The sequence below is a fragment of the Caloenas nicobarica genome, chromosome 2 (assembly GCF_036013445.1).
Source record: "Caloenas nicobarica isolate bCalNic1 chromosome 2, bCalNic1.hap1, whole genome shotgun sequence".
Lineage (NCBI taxonomy): Eukaryota > Metazoa > Chordata > Aves > Columbiformes > Columbidae > Caloenas > Caloenas nicobarica.
The window spans coordinates 20159719-20166088 of NC_088246.1; the positions used below are offsets into that span (position 1 = coordinate 20159719).

General features: G+C 44.8%; 1 non-coding gene across 1 annotated transcript; it reads left to right on the plus strand.

The window, feature by feature from the left end:
* The first annotated feature begins 4463 nt into the window (after nucleotides 1-4463).
* On the plus strand, nucleotides 4464-4537 carry TRNAN-GUU (transfer RNA asparagine (anticodon GUU)). Its single transcript has one exon. It is a non-coding gene; the product is annotated as a tRNA-Asn (tRNA).
* The last annotated feature ends 1833 nt before the right edge of the window (nucleotides 4538-6370 follow it).

Consider the following 6370-nt stretch of genomic DNA (forward strand, 5'->3'; position numbering starts at 1 on the left):
ATTTCAGGGAGATGTGTTTTCCTAGGCATTGCAAGGATACAAAATTTGTGTTCTTATTTTTTAACAAACGGTGGTTTTGTGTCTGCTCTAAAATTTGCTCTTCTACTGAAATTCACTATTTTTCTTAAATTTAGCCTATTTAAGAAAATACTTTTATACCATGCTAGTAACCTGATTGTACTTGAAGTTAACACATGGTTTCACATCGCTCTGAATACAGTTGCTTTCCTGAACTGAGGCCTACGTTTAGAACTTAGGTCTGAATCTTGGACTTCAGAACATGCTAAAATAGGTTGCTGCTCCTGCAAACACAGGCTAGCAATTCCTCTGCTTTCCTGTGTGTTCTGTAGAGACAACAGTAAAGCTCAGCTGCTTGAGACTCATTCTTATTTTCATGGTATTCACTATTATTTTAAGAACTCTTAAGCATTCTGAGTAGGTGCAGTTCAAAAAACCTGCACGGACAGGAAATTTCTGTCTGTCTTACCATGAGAATAAGAAGTGCTTGAAAGAAACAAGTGCTCTGCGAGAAGCATCATTATTACCCTCCTTGGTGTTATGCTCACTTCTTATACCAGCAACATTTTCTTCTTTTCACGTTTTCGAAGCAGTATCTTAAGATTTGGGGGGGGGGGGGTGTTTGTGGAAACTGTTAAACTGACTACCATAATGATTGTGCTCTTTTCAGAAGTCACTCTGAACAGACGGATTGCAGGGAATTGCAATGCAAAATTGCCCCCGTAGTATGTCACATGAGATCTGAAGATAAATTCTGAATTAGCCCTCTCTATTTGGTTTACATTTGGTTATGGTTTTGGTTTTTTTCCACAGCTGCACACTATACTCTAAATTACTGGTAATAGCAATGGCTGTTCTCTAATTTTGTCGCGAGTCACACCGAAACAACTTCTTGTCTCTCCTGAACATGAGATAAATCCAGAACCAGGCAGCCTATGCCGTTACTTTTCAGTAAACATGGTTATGGAGGTTGGGAGAACAGTTGAATTCTAGGTTACCCAACTCTCTGCAATTAGCAACACCCCAAGATTTCTGGATTTTCTCATCCTTCTCAGCCTTCTTTGCCTGACTTGCCTTATAAGAGAAGCCAGAGCTAAGTGAACTGGAGAGGTCAGTAAAATACTATTGTTCAGTCTTGTTCTTTGCTTTTAAGGTAAGTTGATCATATTTGCAGGGATGTCCTTTCAGTCATAACGCTTTCCTGATTTTACTATCAGACTCAGGAACAGAAGTGCTTAGTAAAAAAAAAAAATTAAAATGGTAAGCCACCTTTGTATCTGAAAAATAGTGAATCTATATACATATAGCTGAATAAGAAAACCTCCAAATGCATTTTATTTGAAGAATGAAAAGAACAGCAGTCTTGCAACAAACCAAAAAAACCTCTCTATATTTGCTTCTTCCAACCTTTTGAATCCTTCTTCGGGAATAATATTTTCCATGGCTTGATGCTTGCAGCTCCATAAAGAAAAAGCTTCTGTCATGGAAATCTTATTCTCTGCTTTAAATAATTTTAATAGCAATGTTGAATTATGTTTGTTGGCCATTTATTTTAAAGTCCTAGTTCTGGTAAGGACTGGAATCATATGTTTCAGAGGAAAACACAATAAATCTTTGGCTGGTAAGCTGTACACTTGCAGACTTCTGTTACAAAGTAAGGAATCAGAAATATTTTTTAGGCAGAAACTGAGTAGCTGTTCTGAAATTTTTCATGACCATGAATTTTTGTAGTTTGGCCTGAGTTGTAATTTGAGAGATGACAAATGATTGACCAAAAATGACATATAGAATAATAAATAATGTAGGCGCATGTGCTTTTTGGGGGTAAACAGTCCTTTCCTGTGAGAAATTGTAGAAATAGAGCAGTTAATGAGTAATTCTGTGATGTAAGTGCAAAGATCCTCTTGTTTCTGTTATATCCTACTGAATTGATTTTAGGAACAGTTCTGGGTGAATAACTAGACTTATTTTTCTGGACAGAGGATGAATATATGATATGTTTATAAAACCCATAAACAATGCCCTGTTTCCCCCTATGTCCTATATTAGCTTTCTCTGACATTCAGGAACCAAAGCCTATATTTGAAGAAGGTCACAGATGTCATACCAACGAACGTTCAAGTTTGTGGATCCTACAATAACAATAAAATAATGTTACAAAATATTTTAATACTATATAATAGAAAACATTTTATATTACATAGTATATTTTCATACATCAGATGTAAGATGTTTGTATACATTTTTTATCAAAATATCAAACATAATCCATAATTAGGGGATCCAATAATGGCATTTAAATTATATACACTAGATATTGGAAAAAATAAGCAACTTCAGATATGACCCACAAGAAACAGTATATCAAGGAAGAGAGCTGTCTAGAAATAGAGAACAAAACACTGATAGAGAGGACGATTAATCTGAAGTAGCATCCCTTTCTGGTTTCTGAACACCTTAAACAGCACTTGGCCTTTTCCTTTCTTCTGAAGATACAGACAGAAACCTTCTCCTAAGGGTAGCCAGCTAATCTTTTCCATTTATGGAGCAGTGATAGGTAACGTTGCTCTCTGGTATGATGGCTCACCGGTTTATGCTTCAGCAATCAGCGACTGTCATCCATGTCCAGATGCTTTACTGAGCTGTGGGTTTCAAGCTGAAGAGGGAGCATTTGCTGTTGTGTATGCTCCTTTTATTTTCTTTCTTTACCTTGTAAGACTTAAAATTAAAGACTTCAAGATTCGGTGGGGAAGAATGCTGAGAAGAAAGGTGCCAAGTGACACTGTAGCCTCACCTGCAGCGCTTTCACTGTCCCCACGCATTGGATAGGCAGCCTTGGATGTCTAATGCCAGGTCCTGTGTTCCTCTCAGAGACCTCAAAGTCAGATCTTGTGCTCAGTGCCAGCATTGCAAAGTCCCTTTTTAGATCTGGCCTCTAGACACAGATTTTGAAAATAGTCAAGTTTACATTCATCAAAACTAATGGGAATATTCATCTGTATAGAGTAAAACATTTCAGGGCCCAAAATCCACGCCCAAATGTTAATCAATATTGGTCTATGGGTTAGGCCTTTTTTCAGATGGAATCTTGCTCTTTCCACCAAATAACCACTTGCTCGTGGATAAAATGACAGAACTGTTTGCTTGTCCTCCTATACAGAGAAAATAGAAGTGGTCCAGCCCGTGAACTGATTCTTCTGATGCTGAGAATAGCAGAGTTCTGGGTAGGAAAGCTGCCACAGTGGGCATGATGCCTCAAAAAGCAATCTTTAATTATTATAATTACTGTTGAGTAATCTTGTATTTCTCCTCCATATTTTAAAACATGTTGATCAAGAAGGTACCAACAACATGCAATTAAAAAATTGAGCAGTACTGTGATAATACTGTTATTTAGGTAGCTCTTTTCAAAGTATTGGAAAAACTGGAAAGGCTGAGCTGTGGACAATAAATGGTCATCTTAGAGTTACTCACTGCGCTGAGGATTGAAGTTTTATAGTGTTAAAGAGCAAGGTATGGCACAAAATATGGGAGCTGGAGTAACATGCTCTTGCTCTTACTCCTGCTGCTGAAGACCCTCTGGTTTCAGGGGTGAGCTGGGACGTCTTGATCTTGGATGAGCAGAGGAGACAGCTGGCATCTGCTTGGAGAAGAGTCAGCACCCGTCCTTGTGTAGTGGGTGTCGTGGGCCTGCTCGACTGCAAAGGCTTTCAGTGGACCAGAGGAGCCATCAGACAGAGCCTCATGGGGCCTCGGGGACAACAATAAGCAACTGATATTTGTAGGACTTCAAAGAGGTTCAAATAGCATCAGCCTGTGAAAGAGAAGGGGAAAACATTTCCTCAGGTTTGGATGTGAAAACTTTGTACTTGGTGGGGCCGCAGGTATAGATTTACTGCAAGGTAATGTGGGAAGCAGAAAGCAGATTTCGGTTAAAGGGTAATAGGAACATTAGTTTTTGTTCATTGCTCTTTTCAGTCAGGAAGGTAAATATAATTTACCTGCATACATGCAGAGGGCTGCTGCCTGTTTTAAACAGCCTAACCATTCCCTATAGTCACTTAAAATTACCTTTTAAATATATTAATAGGGCAATCTTGCAATGATATTTGCGAATTACGTTTTGGCTTGCATGTGTAATGGAGGAATTAGCAGCAGCCAAGAAAAAGCTGTTTTAACTCTGACTCGTGAATTTATTTCCTAGAAAAAGATCACTGTCGCGAACAATGATTTTGAGAATTAGCCTTTCATGTTGCCTAGAAGAAGAAAAGCCGCCGTTTTCACAGTTTTCTCGGTTCTCTTTTAGCGCTAATTTCGCAAGACTCGTTGTTCAAGAGCCGGGTTTTGTGCGCACGGTTCGGGGACGTGGTGGCCCGCAGGTCGCCGGGGGGAGGCGGCGGGGCGCTCAGCACGTCAGCCGCGCCGCGCAGCTTTCCGTCAGCTGAGTCTCTGTGGCGCAATCGGTTAGCGCGTTCGGCTGTTAACCGAAAGGTTGGTGGTTCGAGCCCACCCAGGGACGGGTTTCCCCTTTTGGCTCGCCCTCTTCCCCTGCCGCCGGCCGTCGTTTTGTGCCTGTGCGCGGGGGGAGGATGTGAGATTAGCGCTGGCGGCCCTGCAGGCGCCGCGTGTTTCTGGGCAGGGGGGCCCCCGGAGGGGAGCGCGGCGCGGCGGAGCGCGGCGGCAGCCCCAGCTGCGGCGGGAGAGGCGGAGGCGGCTCCCGCCCTGGCGGCGAGCGGGTCCGATGGCTCCCGGGCTGCGCAGCCCTTCCCCCGTGCGCCGGGGGTCGTGCCCCTCCCGCCCGCGCCAGGCGGCCGCCTGCGGGGGAGGGGTGCGGGACCCCTCGGGCCTTTATCGTCGCCGGTGCGGGATCCCGAGCGCCCCGGCGGCTCCCCCGTCCTCCGAGCGCTGCTGCGGGGCAGCGGGGCCGCGGCTGCAGAGGCTGGCAGGGACAAAAGTCTCTGGGAGTTTCTCTACCCTGTGCTCCCGCGGTAGAGCGTGCGAAGGAAAATACTTTAACTGAGGTGCAAAATGATGATCAGTGATGCCGAGAGATGAGGGTTTGCTTCAGGAGGCACTGCGTTTGCGGCTCTCCAAAACTTCAGCTATCACCATCGGATAACCCGGGCCGGAGCCAAGGCTCGGGGGGGAAATGCCACTTGCGAGAAGGATTATTAGAATTACGCTTGTCTACGACGGTCGCCGCTATCGCCAGTGCTCATTGGGCAGAAGTTAACACGCACACACCGCAATTCCGACCCTCCCCGGTGGGCGAAGGCAGCGCGGTTTGCCAGCCCTCAAGGAAGAAACGAAAGCGGGGAGCAGCCCCGCAGCAGAGAGCCGGCCGTGGGGCTCCCGCCGCTGCTGCCGGGGCCCGGCGGGCAGGACCGCCGCCCCCCCGGTGCCCCCGCGGGTCCCTCTCCCGCCCGGAGCAGGAGGTGTTTCCAGGCCCGTTTCCTGCTGGCAGGCAGCGCTGCCTCTGCGGGCTCGCCCTGCCCGCGCGAAGCCGCTTTGCATACATGAATGTTAAAAGCAATTACGTCGGGAGCTTCGCCTAAACGTATCAATTAGAAGTTGGCACCTTCGCCGTACCCGAGCCTGTGAGCTGGTTCCAATGAGCGCTTCGGTCGTGTGAAATACGGCTGCCTTCCAGACCGACTTCTGCGACGTCTGCGAGGATCTATTTACAGTTTATAGAAAACAGAATTTGTATTTAAAATGCCCCTTTCCCCAGTGAAGCTGTGTTTCACAGATCTTTCTTTTCAACTCGCCTGTTTTAAATAAAGGATATAGCCCTCTTAAAGGTCAGGCTATGCCATTGATTTACCATCGATGACAAAATATGGCCCTCGCTAGCTAAGATACCGGAGAAAATATATGTATTTAGAAACACCGAATGCTCTTTTGAAAGTAATAAACCCTTAATCGTTGATGTACTGTATCTGCAGCAGCTCGCTGGCGTATTTTTTTCTCTCACCCGCATCTTTTACATGTCGGTAAAATATTTTGATAAAATTGGCAGCCGTGCGCTGAACATCAGGGTAGGTGTAGCTCGCTGCAGGACCCACCCATTATCGTTAGCAACACTTAACCCAGAAATATATCCTACTGATCACTAGAATTTTATTTTAACTAGAGTCATTTAGATAAATCCCCCTTTTTTGGTCTTTCCATGTGGTTTGCAACGGAAGGATGAATTCAGCCCGGCAGTACTGCATTCTCTGCAGCCAGCAAAAGCCTCACCGGGGACAGAAATTTTAAAATCTGCATTTGTCTGTGCTGGGATTGCCTCGCTCCCAGGCAGGCATCAAGACCTTACAGTAACCAACAACAAAAATTGATCATGTCAGTGTAA